The following is a 19,341-nucleotide window of genomic DNA, read 5'->3' as shown; positions in this document are numbered from 1 at the left end:
GCTCTGTACCTGCATTACGTGATTTAACTTGATCAGCAACACGGTGGTCCTCTCCAGTGTGCATTGAGATTTCTGTGCTTCATGATCTGTTTCGTCAAGTCGTGGAATAAACGGGGCAATGGAAGCCGTTCATCGTATTACAACAGCAGCGTGCCATTGTTGCCACTTTGCACTGTTCATGGGAGGCAATGTGGTCCAGCGGTTAAAGAAACGGGCTTGGAACCAGGAGGTCCCGGGTTCAAATCCCAGCTCGGCCACTGACTCACTGCGTGACCCTGAGCAAGTCACTTAACCTCCTTGTGCTCTGTCTTTCAGGTGAGACGTTGTTGTAAGTGACTCTGTAGTTCACACACCCTAGTCTCTTATCTTGTAAAGCGCTTTGTGATGATGGTCCGCTATGAAAGGTGCTGTGTAAAGATTATGATATGTATTGTTTCTTTAGGGGAGTGGTCATGCTCTTAAAGTGAAATCAGCGTCCTCGTTCCTGCCTTCAGCTGTTGTGTGCTCTAATTTTGTTAGCTAGTTGTACCCGTTTCATATTTTTGATCTGTCTGTCCTGTGCCAGTATACTGGGTTTGATGGCATGACCCTGTTGTTACCTCACTCGGGAGCTCCTGTTGCATGTGCTTTGCCAAGACACATGCTGAATTGTAACACAAGGGGGCAGCAGAGCGATTGGGATCAGGATGTGGAAGTCTCGTGTCTCTGATGGGCTCTAGGTGAAACTGTGAGCTGCTGTAGTCTGTCCTGCCAGATCTGCTTGTGCAGGTGAATCAGGGGCAGTGGTGCGATCCTGTTTTGTGATATTAGCATGCAGTCAGTACTGTATAAACCCAATTTTGTATGATCTGTCCTTTCTGTAGGGGGTACCTGTGATATATCTCTCCATTTTTAGAGGTGGTTAGAATTTGCCACAAGGCTTACTCAGTTGTGATCCAAGTTTTATATATAAAATCCTGTCCAGAGAAACCCTTTCATGGTTTTAAACTGCTGTGCACCCACAGCCTGAGCATGTATTTATTTTTACTCACGGAACTCGATGTTCACAGCTTTCTTCCTCCCATTGACAGGACCCTCCTGTTTCTTGGGGAGGCAGATGTTCATGTCAGTAATGACAGCTGCTGTTGTTCAAATGTCAAACCACCTAGTGCAAGGAGGAAAAACAAAACGATATTCAATAAAAGCACAGCGCTGGGCAGCAAGGCAACAAAAAGAAAGAGGAAGCTTTCTCTGGAGCCTTCGCCAATTCTCGGTACATCCTGAAATCTAAGGGTTTGTGCGCCTCTTCAGATGTACACCTTTGTTTCTCCATAAAAAGAAATGGTCAAGCAACAAATTAACCGGTGTATTTAAACTTCACACAATCAAACCAAATTTTTTTTTTTTTTTTTGTAATTCTGTTTTTAAAGCTGCTAATCCAGTATGCTGTAACTCAAAACGCTGATATCGTATAACAAAACCCGCTTGGTACGTTTACAAAGCTGCCACTGCCTAAGCCTCATCCCCCAGTAACCTTTAAGGTAATAGCTTCATGTTTGCCAGGGTGATTTAGTTCCATTTCTGTACAGTAGCTGCTATACTGCATTGATTCTTGACAATGCATGCGAGTTAGACCTGGATCTGTTCATTTGTTTTTCTGTCTTGGCCTTTGAGTGGCAACAGAGTATTAGTGGCATCCCACAGTAGAAGGAGCTGCAGCAGAGAGATTAAAAAAAAAAAGAAAAACACACACTGTATGATGGATTTAAAGCATAATTTGAAAAACTAAGGCAATAATGAAAAGCTAATCACATGCACACATGTCAAGCTAATCACATGCTCTTTAAGAATGCGTCTATTAGGATTGTTAGGAGCCTGCTTCGATTATCTACTCCACTTGACAAGGCTCCCACAGTTAACTGCTTGATAAGATGATATCGGCAACGATCAACAGCTCTGAGTGGCGTGGGCGTGGGCGGGCAACCGTGCACTTTGCATGTCGTAACTCATTTAACAAGGCTTCTAGCACCCATCGGAGCAATATTACGAAACTCCCCATGCAGTTTAACTTAACCCTCTGCAGTGTCTGATTGTGTTTGTAAGGGTTAGTTTGATCAGCCAGTAACCCTGATGGATGTTCTAGAGCCTCCTGTTCGTGGTTATCCTGGGATTGTCCCCATCTGCAGAACGTCGGGATCAAACCTGACAAAGTTTTGAGAGTAATCAGACTAGACACTGGATGAGCTGGCTGGCCTCGCCTCCCTCGTAACTTCTCCTACGGTCTTAAACATAAGTGCTTGATGAAGTCCGGGGGGGGTCCCTGGTTCTGTGAAACGATTATGAAAATGAATGGCTAAAGCCCAGTAAAGACAGCTGCACAGAGATGCCAAAGGGATGTCTATTCCACTCATTGGTCACGAGCGATGGAAATGTGAGCCTTTAATATTCATCTAAACTGATCTGCCAGCTCCGTCACACCCCAGACCCAATATTAAACGCATTCAAAGCCACTGCTGGCGCTCATGTGATTTGTTTTTCCCTCCCACTATAAAAATGTGCTTGGTAATCCAATGCAATTGTGTTGTAGCTGTACTGTGTGAAACAAATGTCGTACTGCAATGTTAATGCATTATTTAGAGGCTCACACTTTTTTTTTTTTAATTACATTTTGTGAACAAAACAAATAAGAATGCAAATGAAGTGGACTGACCAGAGCGCCAGATAATCCTGTCCTGTGTTTATTAAACAAGGGAATGCCAAGCTCATTTAATAGCAACTGAGAAACATGCGTGTGTGCATAACCCCGTTCTCCCAAGTGCCTTGTTGTATTTTGCTGAGGTTGTTTTTGCTTTGGCACAGATGAAGCGCATTTTACCTGGTTAGTAAATGCATGTCTGCCTGCACTCAATTACAACGTTGTTATGAATAGTTACAGCACACTTCATGTGTGAACAGTTTTGTATGCCACAGCCCTTAACGTTTTGTGGTGCAATTGAGTACAGAAAGATTTTCTCATAGAGTGCATTGTGACTGTGCATCATACCATTGTACTTGTGAAGGTGCATCTATATTTATTGCAGTAATTAGAGACGCAGTGTAAAGAGTTACAGATTTATTCTCAGTGTTAACAGCTGCCCCTCCCCTAAATTCCACCAAAACATTTTTCACCCAGTGCTTCATGTCTGCGCCTCTAGACACCAATGAAGTGTTTCGGGGAAAAGTTTGTGAGACTTTCTGCTGGGTTTTGATGACTGGTTGACATGCTCAGTGGTTTGAAAGTCCAGGGAAATGCAGGAGTCTGCTGTAGGACACCCTTATCTGGCAGCGCCAGTAATTTCCTCCCAATTTGCTAAAACAAAAGCATTTCCTGAATCGATAACGTTGCCAGTTTGCTAAGTGGTGGTTCCTGTCTTATCTTCAGATAGGATGTTTGTATCCAGGCATCACTCACTGTCTTATGAGTGGAATACAGCACCATGCTGTGGTTTCAACTGTGCTTTTTGCATAGAAATAAAAAACTTATTCTAAGTGAATTAAAACAATGGAATTAGACTTCTAATGAGAGCAGCTCCGCGAGGAAAGGCCTCCCTTTTAAATAACAGTTCGATAAATGCCATCGGGGTGCCATTAAATTTCAGGAAGCATGTTTAGGAAAGGAATGGCGCTGATGTTTTTTGTAATGAAGAGCTCTCTGTGTTTTTAAGATCGGAGAAGCAGTTAGCACAATGCACCGCTTCCAAAGAGTGGGGGTGCAGTCCAGCCGGGACTCTCGAACCTTGCAACATCCTTGGGCGAGCCGTGCATCCCTTTGAGTCCTCCAGCACGACTTGCATGCACGCTCTGCTGTGGCTGCCTGCACCCTAGCATGATCCTTGCATCTACTTGTATGGGCATGCTAATAGTGAGAAGTAAGAATGTTTTCAAAGCCCTAGTTACCTTTAAAAAAAAAAAAAAAGGGGTGCGTGTTGTCCTGGAGCAAAGCTTCTTACTGCCCCTTGATCTCCCCAGTGCGGGCACCAGGGGGCCGATCCCTGCCTGGGCCCCCCTCTTCAAACCCGGACAGTGCCGTGCAGCTCCTCCCCTAAGAGGCAACCTGCTTTTTATTTATTATTAAAGACCCCCTGTTTGATAAAGGTCAGTGCCTGTGACAGTTCTAAAACATGCGCACACTGTCCCCTCTTGCTGTCCTTGAGATCATTTTGAACAATGGTTTAACCTGACCCAAATGATTAATTAGGAAAAAAAAAAAAAAAGCATTGATTCATTTTAAATGATATCGTTTGCAATGTGAATGAAGCACCCATTTTTTAAATAGATCAGGAGTTTAATATTGTATAGTGTAGCAGCGCGAGTCTTCGTGGGAAAATTAATACAATGTTTCTTTTGTGTATTTTTTCAGATTTCATAAGAAACCTTAAACTCGAAACCATAAATCACGATAAAACATGCTGAAAAAAAAATAGATATGATAATAAGGTCCCAGTAGTATATCATCTGAGCGCCGGGGGACATTTCATACATTATGTATGTATGTAAATAAATAAACACATTTCTATTAATCAACAGCTAGTGGCTGCTTTCCTATGCGAGAGGCGCTATGTGCTGGGTCAGTGCTCAAGCATATTCAATGAGAGAGAGGCTGTGTGCTGGGTCAGTGCTCAAGCATATTCAGTGAGAGAGAGGCTGTGTGCTGGGTCAGTGCTCAAGCATATTCAGTGAGAGAGAGGCTGTGTGCTGGGCCAGTGCTCAAGCATATTCAGTGAGAGAGGCTGGGCCAGTGCTCAAGCATATTCAGTGAGAGAGGCGCTGTGTGCTGGGTCAGTGCTCAAGCATATTCAGTGAGAGATGGCAGAGACACATGAAAGGAAGGATGATCCTTTGTACATGAACTGTCTCATCATGAATTCTGTTCGTACCACCATGTGGGTTTGCAGTGTAGTTTGAATACAATCAAAGGCTGGGATCTAAATGCATCAAGTACCACTGCTTGAGCACTGAAAGGTGGTATAAAATACAAGTAGAGTCCCGTGGGCTTCATCTGCAAAACTACACACAACCGGCCGGACTTGAGCATGCCCACCTTCACAATCTGCTTGATAAAATACTCGCTGTGTGTTTCTTAAATGAAGAGTTTGATCGCTGGAATGTCCTGCTTGCTGGATGAATAAAGCAGGTGTGTCGTTGCTGTGGTGCTTCGTTTGTTTCAGACCTCCACAAAGCGAGTGTATAAGAAGAGTAATCATGCTGGACTCTTCCAGATCAGGTCTTTGTTCTAACCCCATCCTGAATCGTGAGCTTATTACACTCCTGAGAATGTGGAACAGCACTGCAGGATCGGAGCTGGCAACCCCAGCAGTTTGAGGCTCGTGCTGAAGAGAGATTCCCAGGAGTTTGAGGCTCATGCTGGAGAGATCCCCGAGGAGGAGGAGGAGGAGGAGGAGGAGGGGGGGGGGGGGGGGTTGGGCCTGCTCTCATACTCGACAGGCAGGATGATGTGTTTCATCTAATCACGTCTAATTGAGGAGAGACGTCTCTCTTGACGACTGAGCAGTTCTCAGACATCTTGACGGAGTAGGACTAATAGACGTGCCATGCTGCAATGAATCATCAGGAAAGTTGCCAGTCAAAGATGTGCACGGGGTGTTTCCACAGTTACTGACCCTGTCTGTGTGACATGCTTTTGTTAAGGGGTTTCTGCACAGGAGATCCAGCTAAGACGAGGGTCTGTGACTCAGAACCAGGTTCATGTTACAAACTCATTAAGAGGCACATGTTACAAACTCATTAAGGTCTCCTGTTGGTTATGAACCCAGCTCTTCTAGGATTCAGAGCTGGGTTCATAACCAACAGGAGACCTTACTAGCTACCTAACAGCAACTCCCCTTGAATTGCATCTCTCTGGAAAGGAAAGATTTTAATTTGACTGTAGTGTGAAGAAAAGGGGCACAGAGATGGATTCATTCCATGTGATCATGGCAAAACTACCATGGAGTTGTGAGAAGCAGTAGCAGGGAGCAATGGATCTCCTCCCAGTGGCTTAGGAGTTATTACTAAAATCCGCATAAAACACATACATCCCTCTGAGCCAGAGAGCTTGCTTGGAATCTCAGCCCCCCGAACTCGGGTGAAATATTAATGGTATATCAAAGCTTGAAAATATTTCTTGCCTCTCATTTTCCCCTCTCAAGTCCCAAATTGTTTTGTTGTATTGTTGCAACTTTTTGTCCTGGCCAGATCAACGTCTCCACCAAATAAAAGGACCCGCCATGATCTTTCATTCAATTAGCTCCCTGTGCAGAAAAGAACGTGGGTGTAGCAGCTGTGCATCTGTGCCCTGTCTTGTTAACTTGTAACCCATTGTGTTTAAAAGAGGTCTGAAGAGTTCAATGGGTCAACTGATTGCCAATTAAGTACCTGCACAGGTACCCAGCACACCTGGAGAGACAGTCAGGCAGCGCTGAAGGACTTTGGGGGTTACAGTTTTGTGTGAAGCATCTTGTAAATCTGGATACTGCAATCTGCAGAAGTGTACTGGCAGCTGCGGTCTCTTCATGTGCCTGTAATTCTCGGTAAGACTAGTTCCCCCGCAAGGAGGGAAGTGGTTTGAACTGTGTCTTACATTACTAACAGACCTGCATGTCAGGAATACAAGTTTTCACTGGATAAAAATTACAATTTCTAGTCCTGGGTGTTTTATGCAGCAGAAGATTTGAAGACAACTGCCCACGCTGAAGGGACACGGGAGAAATAAGTACAGTAGATCCATGCCGGTGATTGATTCCTGTATTAAAGTAACATTTCCTTGTAGGCCAGACTCGTTTTCTTTGTGGAAAGTTCACATTTCCGACGCTGGCGCACCTAGGCTGTCTCTTTAATCACTTAATTGTTATTCCAGTTAGCTTGCGTCAAGTAAAAAGCAAAACACAATTGCTTTTTTGCTTACATAAATTACAGTTTGCATTGATTGGGCTGTGCTGGTGTCGCCTCGCTAATTACAGGTTGTCTTGAATTTCTCTGCTCTCCTATCCAGCCCAGCTCCAGATTACCTGCGCACAGGGAAAACATTCAATTACAACTGGAATGCAATGTTTGGATAGTGAAAGTAATTAATACCTACAGAAACATCAAACACACCAAGAGGGAACAGAAAATAATATATATTTCGCAGAGCTTATGCAAACAACACAGGGCAAAGCTGCCCTAGTTATTTCGAGTCAGGTTTAAGCACTAAAGATATTCACTGAGATTAAGGTGTGTTTGTTTCTGGTTAAACTTCACTTGCACTAAGAGGGGCGCAGCGTGGAGCAGTTTAAAATCCATCAAGGGAAGGTCAGGGCAGGGATGCTGTGATCCCTGATTCTTGATTGATCTCCAGTGCCGCTGGGGATACCAGACGCTCTTCGCACTGAATATGCAGTCAAGCTGACATTTGGAGAGACACGAAATCTGAGAATAATCTCAGGCGTGCTTTTTTTTAATGAAAAATTGTACAAATCGATCTATCTATCTGTAGGCATTTCAGCAGTGATAACCACACTGCTGAAGAACATCTATGGGATCAGTCGGCTCTGTGGAACAATTGCTCCTCGGAAACAAGGGGAACGCGAGTTTATCTGCAAACTGGGAACTCTGGAACCTCTTGGAACGAACGTTCTGTTCTGACGTCGTCGTGACATCACCCACAGCATGTTTGCTGCCCCGCGTTCCCTGTTCTTTGTACACAGCTGAAGAAGGGCTGCGCAGTTTCTTGATTAGGGTGTCGCTGATTAACTCCAGGCCAGGAGAGAGAGAAATACTTGTGGTGTTGTTAGAAGGGAACCCGATTAATGGACAGCATGTAAATATCTCCCTAGTTAGCTTGTAGAGACGGGCAGTGCACTGAAGTCAAGACTCTCCACTTGGTCAGGCCTGACTGCTTTCCTAGGCCTCATTCTTCCTCTGGTTGTCACCCTGGGGATAGGGTATCCATGGCAACCCCTAGCACTGAATCCCCAGACTTACTGTTTATTCTATACAAATTTAGAAGCAGAAATTGAACCTGTTTTAAAATACAGAAACCATCAGTGGGTGTTTTTTTTTTTCTCTTTCATATCACTAAACCAATTTATTTTACATTTAATTTGATTTCTTATCTCTAAATACAGGATAGCACACCAACCGACATGGAAGGCAACATGAAAAACTAGCCACGAATTGCTTCCCTATTCTGAAATAATACCATTTCTCGCCCTCTTCCAGTAGGAGTTATCTGAAATTGAATTGGATGCAACCAGACATGAAGTTTGAAGATTCGGTTGTACGAGTCTTGATTGTGAAATCGCTCATTTGAAATACTGAAGCTGGTTTTCAGTCCTGGAGTTGCAGAAACCGCGTTACACCGTGAACGATTAACCCTGATTTCCCGAAGGTTAAACACTGCTGGATAATGCTTGGCAGGAAGGCAACGTTGCATTCAGCAATCTTTTCTGATATTAGTACTGCTACAATAGTATGTATGCCCCATGTGATGGTGAAATGTGCGAACGCTTTGAGAGCGATTCAGACGTCTTCCATGGGCACCACCATCACCAGATCTCAATCCGGTCGAGCCTGATTGGGTAGAACTCGAGCAAGGCCTTTGCCATCTCAACCCTCTGCCCACCTCACTATCATGTTAGAATCTAATCAAGAGTTAATAAGACTGACATCATCATGAGACTCATAGTTGCCTCTTGACTAGAGAGCTTCGAACTGAAGACGGTGGTCTTTGAGCAGCTGGATCATGTCCGCCCCTTTGCTTCCCCATTCAATTCAATGTGCTGAGCCGTTACAATAGGGCTTCACAATCTTACAGTTAAGGAGCTAAACATGCTTCGTTGATGACCAGTCCAATTAAAACAGCAGGACTATCTGTGAAATTGTTAAGTTGACAATGGATAAGTAACCCATATGAGCTTGCTTAGTGTAGCAGGGAGGATCAATCCATCACGCTGCCCACAGCAGGGGAGCGTATAAACAGCAGTTTGTTCTGCCTCTTTTAAACACATTGCAGATCGTTACGAGCAACTTGAACGCCCGGACCGGATGTGGTTTTAAATATTTCTTTGCTTATTTTCCTTTTTGTGCTGCACCTGGATGCGTTTGGTTACTTTCCAAAATGTGAAAGGCTCCTAAGCGCTTCGTGAGCAGATTGAAAATGAGCTTCTGCATATCCGAGCATCGGACTGAAGGTCAGGCTAGAATAACATTTATTTTTGCCTGTTTTATCTGCACTTGGTAATCCTCACTGCCTGAACCCAACCCTTTAACCCAGAGTTCATCCCACAGCTGAATCCTCACTGCCTGAACCCAACCCTTTAACCCAGAGTCCATCCCACAGCTGAATCCTCACTGCCTGAACCCAACCCTTTAACCCAGAGTCCATCCCACAGCAGAATCCTCACTGCCTGGACCCAACCCTTTAACCCTGAGTTCATCCCACAGCAGAATCCTCACTGCCTGGACCCAACCCTTTAACCCTGAGTCCATCCCACAGCTGAATCCTCACTGCCTGAACCCAACCCTTTAACCCTGAGTCCATCCCACAGCAGAATCCTCTCTGCCTGAACCCAACCCTTTAACCCTGAGTCCATCCCACAGCAGAATCCTCTCTGCCTGGACCCAACCCTTTAACCCTGAGTCCATCCCACAGCTGAATCCTCTCTGCCTGAACCCAACCCTTTAACCCTGAGTCCATCCCACAGCAGAATCCTCACTGCCTGGACCCAACCCTTTAACCCTGAGTCCATCCCACAGCAGAATCCTCTCTGCCTGAACCCAACCCTTTAACCCTGAGTCCATCCCACAGCTGAATCCTCACTGCCTGGACCCAACCCTTTAACCCTGAGTTCATCCCACAGCTGAATCCTCTCTGCCTGAACCCAACCCTTTAACCCTGAGTTCATCCCACAGCTGAATCCTCACTGCCTGGACCCAACCCTTTAACCCTGAGTCCATCCCACAGCTGAATCCTCTCTGCCTGAACCCAACCCTTTAACCCTGAGTTCATCCCACAGCAGAATCCTCACTGCCTGGACCCAACCCTTTAACCCTGAGTCCATCCCACAGCTGAATCCTCTCTGCCTGAACCCAACCCTTTAACCCTGAGTCCATCCCACAGCAGAATCCTCACTGCCTGGACCCAACCCTTTAACCCTGAGTTCATCCCACAGCTGAATCCTCACTGCCTGAACCCAACCCTTTAACCCTGAGTTCATCCCACAGCTGAATCCTCCCTGCCTGCAGCTTCACCTGCACTGCGGGGTAGAGCTTTTTGGAAAGCCTCTGCTTTTAAACCAGGAGGATCTGCTATAGGGAACAATGAAGGTGTCATCTTCACAAAGAGCTTCTCATGCTGCCTGTCACGGGCTTCAGCAATTTTCTAAAATTGCATTGTCTAAAATGGAAGGTGCTGGTGACACCGCAGGGCTGTAGAAGTGCTGTTAAAATGCCTTGGAATGAGCCTGTGAAAGTGAGCTCTGGAGGAGGGCTGTCTCTTTCTATTTCAGTTCCACTGTAATAATACGCTCTGTCTCTCTGCTTCCAGGCGCTTTGCTTAAACCATTGCTTGTTAAGGTCATTTCAGTCCTCCTGCAGTTCCTTCTCTAGGAATGTGCCTCCCAGTGTCCAAGATCAAGCAGCTTCAAATAGATCTTCAATTGCTGCTTTTTTTTTTTTTTTTTTTAGCAATCATTGTGGGGTGTGTCGCTCCAGTATTGCTTCAACATTTCCCTCTTCATCTGTCTTTGTCTGGTGCTTGGGCTGCTTTCTGCTTTTCAGCGTTGAGACTGAATTGCCTCCCTCGATCCATTAAAACCACGCGACCTTCAGGACCCTTCAACTGTGCAAGCCCCGCCCATGCAGCTTCCCACAATTGGAAGAGAAAGTGAACCGCAAATTAAATTATTTATTAAATATCCTGGCAGTGTGTGTGTGTGTGTGTATATACAGTATATATGAACTGTGTCCTGTTTAATTAGCTTTCATTTCAATAGTGTCGGTCTCAGAATAAGAACATCCGCTGAGTTTCATGAACAGCTTCTGGAGTTTCATTAAACCCACATGCTGCCGCTTTGGAGGAGTTTCCTATTTTATATTAGATAGAAAACTTTGCCAGTCAGGTAATCTCCTACTATTTCATTTTAATACATGAACCCTGTATAGCCCTGACCTTATTACCTTGTAACAGAAAACAATGCCTTCTATTGGGTAATTCTAAGCATTCCTCTCACTCAATATGACGATACAGTGTGGGTGAAATTGAATTAACTTTTTTTCAGTATAATGCTGCAATGTTACTTTCTGTTTTTAGCATTGCTTTTAATCTCCTGTGAACTGTATTGATCTCTGCTTCCCACTGCCTTGTATAAAGAGGGTGGGAAGTGTTTTTGAGTTAAAGGCTGGGAGTTTGCCATGGTTTCGAATGTGTTAACACACAGTGAGAGGAGATGAAGTGTGTTTGGAACCCGAACTCGGATAGTGAGGAAGCCTCCCATGAAACAGCTCGCCGGTATTCCAGTGAGCAGGCAGTGTGGGAATACCACTGGCTCATCATTGTTCTTCATGTTTTGTATTCATCTTCAGAGACGGCTGCATTTATTTGCAGGGCTGTAGACGCACTATGTTGTAAATGACTTTTAACTGGGTGATAATAACAAGGGCCTAAAAAGACATTGATTGTTGTAGCTACTTCCTCTGAGCTTGTTTGTCTGTAGACTGGTTTATTTTCACGTCTGTTGTCCAGTTTGCACATGTCAGAATAACTCTGTTTGCATTCGGGTAGTGACTTTTAAAGTTCGCATCAAACCTCGGGTGAAGTTCTTTTTTAAGCTGTGAAGTTCCTGGAGCATGTAGCTCTGGATGTCTGTTTCTTATTCAGTACATCTCAGAAGATGGTGACAGCACCGCCAAGCTTGTTAGAAATGACTGGGCTAATGTAGGGTAGGGCCCCCGCAATGTATTTCTAGCCCTCTCCAGTCACCCGTGCCTCAGCAAGCGCTGTCACTGCTGCAGTCATTCTAGCTGGAACCCTGTCCAGTCCAGGCCTGCTGCGTGTCACAACAACGCTCGCTGGAGTTTACTGCGCTGAGAACACAACCTGGCTTGTCAGCGCTAAACAAGCAGCCCGCAGCGACAGGGGTCTGTGCTGCCGCTCTGATGCTGTTTTGGAAAGGCTCCTGTCAGCTGCAGTCGGCAGGTGATGGTTGGGTCTAATGAGATGAAGTTATATTATATAAAAGGTTTGGAGCAGTTTCAGCTGGGAGTGCTGGAGAAGCTATTGTATTTATTTATACAGTTGGAAGGGTGGCAATGTGGAGTTAATATGCTAATCTTTGGTTCAGAGAACACTGAACTGGGAATATAAAGAATGTCAATGTTAAACTGCTCCCTCACTCCCTGAAACCATCTACCTGATGCATTGTGTCGGCTGTTGTCTTCTCTAGAAGCACATTTCATATAGCTTACTAAACGAGTATCTTCTAAAAGCAGCCTAATGCTTCTGCTGGGTGTTTGATAAAAGTACTACTAATCTCAAAATGATGTAGGACAATCCCTTGGAAGCTGAACGGCTCCCTCACCCCCTAAGAGAAAGGCAGGTCCCTCCAGTACAGGGCAGGCTTCAGGCGTTGGAGACTTTAAATTGATTCCTGTCGTCTCGCGGCTAACAAAAAATAAACAAATAGATGCAAAAGTCCTTGGGGAGAGCACTACTCTGATATTATCTTTTTAACAATGTGATTCTCCTGAACACTTCATCCCCAGCCTAGTTCTCATTCCACACAGGCGAGAGGAATTCGTCATGAATAATTCAAAAGGAAGAATTCCCAAGGAAAACAGCAGAGACTTCGGAAGAGAAGATTGTAGCAACTCCGCTTTCCTCAGGTCGGCAAAGTGGAACAAGACCGATGGCGAGAGATCTGTCGTCATGGCGATGCTAATCCTTTTAGCGAAGGCAGGCGCGAGGGCAGCTCTCAGGCCTGTGTGAGGTGAACGAACAGATAAGGACCCCGCGCTGTTTTCTTTTGCAGAGGCACTGTCTGTGCGTATTGATGTATCCACTGTGCCTTGAACCCCTTTCAAGATTAATCCCTCTGGTACAACTAGAATGCCACGTTTGAAATCTGTTCGTATTGATCAGCAGCATAGCAAGATCAAACTGGTTTGAACTGGGACTCTGTTAGACCCAGTTAGGATTGCGTGTTAATAGATCTTTATCTCTTCATCTCTGATGTATGGAGTACGTGTCCAATGTGAAGTATGCTAAAGATACCACCATGACTTTAGAGAAAATTGTGGCCAGAAGGAACTGAATGACTTCAGAGAGTGTTGCAGGGGGGCAAGTTAGTGGACGCACACTGGTATACCAGAAGCACTGAGAAATGTGATTCCACCTCAAAGCCTGGTGTGCTTTAAACGTTTCCACCAGGGTGTGATGACTGAAAGGGAAAATGATTTCCAAAGCAAATCTAAACGACAACAGGAATAAACTGAAGATAACTGGGGAACCCTTTCCGTGAAGTGTATCTCATTACTGAGCGTGTACATAGTGGTTACTTGGTAAGTCCATGTGTACTTACACATGATTCCAGTGTTATTATACAGAGTTACAATCTGTTCCTCACAGAACATTTATTTCAAAACTGCTCACGTGAGATCTACATAGCAAACGGACGTACACAACAGCTAAGCTTGATGGAGTTTTTTCATCAGTTGCCACTCTTAAAACTTGGCTCTCTTCAGCTGAAGCAGTGACTTCGTCCCAGATGTGTGTGTGTTTCTGCTGAGGTAGAAGATGCTTGGAAAGCTAAACTAGTTTTCAGTGTAAAGTGAAATATGATTGGATGAGATAATGGCTTTTAAGAGGCAGATTTTTTCCAACAGCTTCTCTCCCACGCCTTTCTGGAAACCATTGTTCTGCTCCATTCTCGTCAAAAGCTCCCGGGGTCGTGACTGTGTGGGTTGCTTGGCTAATCACACGAATAATCAAAACCGGTAATTAAGCAGAACCGAACTGACTGACTGAATCTGTGCATGTCTGCAAGTAAATCACACAGCAATCTGTGTGTAATTAGTATTCTCAAAGGGTTCATCACCATTGCAGCCTGTCTGTCTGGACTCCCCTTGCTCACATAAAAGTCTTCATTACCAGGATGACTATTACCTCCTTTCCATGCACCCCTCAACCCGGGTTTAAAACCCTGCTGCCCCCGATCCTGCATTTCCTCATGCATTTAGCCAACCCTCAGGCTTTAAATACCCTCTTTCCTAGCTGAGCTCCTGGTTAATAATCTTCACAGTGTGTTGCTCCAGTAAAGGGCTCTGCGAGATCAAGGGGTGATTGATCACTGGAAGCAGACTGTCTTTGTGGTGAGGAACAGAGTGTTAGCTCTCATTTAAGAAATCATTACTGTTTGTACTAATGAGACCATCCTGCTATTTAAATAGAACTGGGTCTCCTGGCCCTGCCAGTTTGTATCGAGTGAGGCGAGAGGGAGTACTGTACACAGGACTTGTATCGTCTTTCATCATCTTACGAGGATCCTTTCTGGTTCATGGACTTTTAGCATGGGGATCTTGCTCGGTATATGGCCAAACCATGCTGATTAAAACCAGAGACAGCAGGGTTACAAACTCGCACAAGCCTTATAAAAGTGTGCCCCAGTAAAAGCATGGCAAAGTGTAACAGAGCATAGGGAAGGCATGGTATGGTAAGCATTGTGAAGCACAGAGAGGCATGGTAAAGCATATCAAACAACCAGTGGTGAATGCATAACATTGGAAGGAGCATGGGAAAAAATTGCCTCACAAATTTACACACGGCAACTCGCATTGAAACCTTGCGACTGTCATGCATTGGCAGTGTGATTTGGGTATCGCATTTTAGAAGAATGCATGCTTGCTGTAGTGCGCGTTTCAAACCTGCACGCTCCAGATCTCTCTAATGAATAGAAGTGAATGGCAGCTTGTTATTTTGTTGGCAGAGATCATTTTTGAGATTCACATTTCCTTTTGTCAGTAAACCATCTAAACCTGCTAAGAGTTGCTCCAGAGACCCCCCTTTATTAGTTCCTGAGTCAGTGAGGACGGCAACTCATAAAAACGCTGACCCTGGGTCTGGCTTCGCTCTTCTCAGAACTCTCGCGAGGCTAATTAACATGCAAAGTGGAAAACCGTTTAATTGAGGGTCTGTTCGGAAATTCAGGGTCTAATTGTTTAAAATTCTGTCACATTCCTGCGTTTAAATACTCCAGTTTCTCCCTCTGCTCTGTTCTAATGGTTTTAAATGCCTCCTCTGGGCTCGCATGTGAAGGTTTTGCTTCAGGTGTAAATTAGCCTGCGTCTTGCCATGCTTTAGTTCTTCAGTGATGGCTACGTTTCCATATTGTATTGCATAATGGACTCAGGGCTTAGTAAATCCCTTGCAATGTAGGAAGCAGTCTTTGCTTTTTAAGAGGGCTTGAATGCAATGCCCATTGAAGATGCTCAGCGTTCATTACTAGGTGTGACGTGGCCCCCCTGTCTTGAGCGCGGCTGGATTGTGGGTTCCCGCTGGTGTGATTCCTCATGATTTGGCACCACGAGCAAAGGAAAAAGATCGGGAAGATGGTCTCTCTTGGAAAGTAAAGTGTAAGACATTGATGACCTGCGCTTTCTCTTGTACCATCTGTTCCGAACAGGGAAAGCTAATTGAATCTGTTCTGTTAGGAGTCTCGTCTCGTCTCGGATTTGTGAAGGAAAATCATATGTTTTCTATTGCAGTAAAAAAAAAAAATGATATTTTTCAAAAAGCACAATCTGCTTGTCTGCAGTAATAAACAAGACACTGCACTGGCATCCTCTCTGTTCTTGCTTGGCTGCTGTTTAATTCTGAGCCCTGTTTTTCATTAAGCTTTATTGGAGCGCTCCTGGGAATGGAGCGCTTTCTCTCTCTGCTGCTCAGCGCTGTCCTGCACCCTAACGAACACATTACACTGCCCATTCTCAGCTCTCCGGCCCCACTGCCCTGTCCAGAGCACAGTGGCAACACGCCGTCTAATTTAGAGAAAGGATTCAAGTTGAGAGTGTTTCATAACCTCCTTTGTGTGTAGCCTACAGATTTTTCTTGTGATTTACAGACCTGCATATGCATTCTCTGAGCGAAAGCTCTTGATATTTACAGTTCTTTGCATTTTAAAAACGATGCTGTCTTTCAGCACTGTGCCCATGCTCCCTTGTACAGAAAGTACCGCTGTGTATTAAACCGGAAAGTGGGTTACTAGCCCTGCTACTGAGGCAGGAACCGACAAGGAGAAAGAAGCCTGATTTAACGGAACATTGTTTCCTTCACTCGCTTGAGCAAGCAATCTGCCTCATTAAGGAGCAGTCAAACCCATTTCATATGTCTTCAAAGGGAACGAGCAGCAACAGCAACCATGGAAGTGGTTATAATGTAGCCAACAAAACACTTCCATTGCGCTTCCATTAGCCACAGAGGTTTCACATGTCAAGTTTTGAAAGCAACTTCTGTTACAGCAAGTGCATTTTCATTTTAAAACCTTATATTTGGGGCTAGGTTAGCTTAGAGAAAGCTTTCGTGTCTTTGGGGGTGGAAATCAGTTGTAGAACTTTTAGGAAGGTGTGCGATATAGTAACAAGAGCGGGAATAGGGGGTGGTGATAACAAGCATGTTGTGACACTGGCAGGACAGGAGTGCTGCTAAGCGGATACGTGGAAGTGTAGCATTCTTTATCACAGACTCGTGCCTCCATATACCCCTTGATTCTCATCACGCTGAAGACTCGGTGAACTGCTTGAGTGGCAGGGCTTGTTTAATTGAGACTGGGGGCTGGACACTGTAGAGGAACAGTTGATTGGTTTGTTTGCAGATTGAAAGTTGCAGGGAGGGAGTTGGCTGTCCTGGCCTGACACTGCAGACCCGCTGCCTTCCTAACGAGGGCTCTGGTGGAGCCGCACGAGCCCCAGGGGAACTCGCTGTGGTTCAGATGACATGTGAGCGAACACATGCTTTCCCACTGAATGGTGAAAGGGCAGTGAATGAGGGCGTGTCAATGGCATTCTGTCTGTTTCATGTGTTTGTGTTGCTTTAGTGTCTGATTAGTGACCACTAGCAGCTCATCTAGTCCAGTAGGGGTGGAGGCTGTAGTGTCGCAGCTCTCCAAAGCATCTCTAAAAGAGCCAGTTCTCTATGCTGTCTGAATCCCGTCAGATTTCAAACGCGTTGGCCCCTGCACCCCTATCTGGGTAGCGAGTGACCCCCTAGCCGCCCTTGAGTTCCACGGCTATGCCTCAGAGAGAGTGCAGTGCTCCGACTCCTCCAATAAATCACAAGACAGAGTCTCCCTCGCTCCTCTTTGAAACAAAGCGCTGCTTGTTCTCTTTGCAAAACCCAAAATGGCAAATCAATACAACTGATTAGAGATGCAGCTGAAAAACTCCCCGCGGCGAACTGGCTGCTGGGCTCGGGCAACAAGAGAGAGAAGAGGAGCCGAGGGAAGGATGGGTGAAGAGGAGAGTTTTATTATTCTGCCTGTTGAGGTATGATTGATCACATCCAGGTGGGGAAAAAAAAGAATAGTCTGCATTGCATGGAAACTGCGCATTTCAATGCGAATGCCAGGTGGAAAAGAGCACTCCTGTCAGTGATGAAACAGGGCGACTCCCTACTGTGCCTCAATATCCTTCTCTCTTTCTCTCCATGCTTTATCTTATCGCATGCTTTTCTAAAAGCCTCCACCCTCCAGGGAAGGGCTGAGACAACGCGAGCTCCTAATACAATTTCAGTACACAGTGTGCACAGTGGTGGCCTGTTATTATATTATGTACATTTGTGTTGCTGTCCTGGACGCTCCTTTATAAAGGAAATTGCTTAACGCTTTCAAGCAAAGCGGATTCTGCTCTTGTAATCTGAGCCCAGTCGAACCATGCACACATGCTTTGCTGTGTTTGAGGAGTAGAAGTATGGTACTGTACATCTGTGAAAGGAATACTAGATTACACAGCCCTGTATCTGTCTTGGTAAACAGCTATGTAATACACAGTTACTGTGTGGAACCCTGCCCTTGTCTCCTCTAATCCTCCTTGCTGGCTTTTATTAGTGTTCACTACTTCTAGAATGCAGCTTGTTGGTTCTAATGTATTTATTATTATTCTACTTCTAGAATGCAGCTTGTTGGTTCTAATGTATTTATTATTATTCTACTTCTAGAATGCAGCTTGTTGGTTCTAATGTATTTATTATTATTTAGTGCAGTGAAAGGGCTGTTTCCAGGATTTTCATTGGCTTTATAAAGGAGCTGTTTTAATGTACAAGTAAAAGGATACGTTATTTTTCTCCTATCTCTTTTGAAAGCTGTGTAGACTCTGAGGAGAAACAGTTGAGTGGAGTGTTGTGGTCAGCCTTTAGCCAGCAAGATGGTTCACTAGCCCTAGGGTGGTGGCTTATCGTTTTCACTGTTTCTGTGTCCGTGTGTTTATCCCCAGTGCTTCCTGTTCTGTTCTGACAGCACTGAGCTGCTATTGGTGACCACTTGTTCACTGCCTTCTGTGTTAAGACTGAAATAGTAATGTGTGGGTTATCTGTACCAATTTAAAATTCCATACACTCCAATTAATGACTCCCCCTTGTTTCTAGAGCTGCTTTCTAACCTGTTCTAGGAATTCGTTTAGAGACTGCCTTCCTATCCATCGACCCCTGCGCTGTACAACACAACCAGACCCCATCGACAGACCCTCCATACACTGCCTTCATATCCATCGACCCCTGCGCTGTACAACACAACCAGACCCCATCGACAGACCCTCTATACACTGCCTTCATATCCATCGACCCCTGCGCTGTACAACACAACCAGACCCCATCGACAGACCCTCTATACACTGCCTTCATATCCATCGACCCCTGCGCTGTACAACACAACCAGACCCCATCGACAGACCCTCTATACACTGCCTTCATATCCATCGACCCCTGCGCTGTACAACACAACCAGACCCCATCGACAGACCCTCTATACACTGCCTTCAAATCCATCGACCCCTGCGCTGTACAACACAACCAGACCCCATCGACAGACCCTCTATACACTGCCTTCATATCCATCGACCCCTGCGCTGTACAACACAACCAGACCCCATCGACAGACCCTCTATACACTGCCTTCATATCCATCGACCCCTGCGCTGTACAACACAACCAGACCCCATCGACAGACCCTCTATACACTGCCTTCATATCCATCGACCCCTGCGCTGTACAACACAACCAGACCCCATCGACAGACCCTCTATACACTGCCTTCATATCCATCGACCCCTGCGCTGTACAACACAGCCAGACCCCATCGA

Source organism: Polyodon spathula, chromosome 25 (assembly GCF_017654505.1).
Source record: "Polyodon spathula isolate WHYD16114869_AA chromosome 25, ASM1765450v1, whole genome shotgun sequence".
Lineage (NCBI taxonomy): Eukaryota > Metazoa > Chordata > Actinopteri > Acipenseriformes > Polyodontidae > Polyodon > Polyodon spathula.
This window is presented reverse-complemented; position numbering follows the sequence as displayed.